Raw genomic sequence first — 374 nt, forward strand, 5'->3', positions numbered from 1 at the left:
AGAAGAAGAAGAAGAAGAAGAAGAAGAAGAAGAAGAAGAAGAAGAAGGGGAGGAGGAGGAGGAGAGCAACTTATTATGGAAAAAGAGTTTCCTCCAGTCTATTAAATAATGTTTCATAAGCTAGAGTAGAGTCTCAGGGCTAATTGTTTAATTATAAAGATATTGAAATTTTAATAATTAATGTAGAAATATTATAACATACTCATTGATTACCTTAAAATCCAACTTGAAAATTAACAAAGAAAATGAGCTAGGAGCAGGGAAAGAAAGAGCTAACTATTTCACTTAGATTATTCATGACTGTGGTCAACCATAAATCTCTCTCTCCTCTCATATAAAAATATAATATATTATACTAATATATAAATTATATA

This window comes from Petaurus breviceps, unplaced genomic scaffold (assembly GCF_028583685.1).
Source record: "Petaurus breviceps papuanus isolate PSGF00001 unplaced genomic scaffold, PetGlider_PUasm1.0 183, whole genome shotgun sequence".
In the NCBI taxonomy this organism is placed as follows: Eukaryota; Metazoa; Chordata; class Mammalia; order Diprotodontia; family Petauridae; genus Petaurus; species Petaurus breviceps.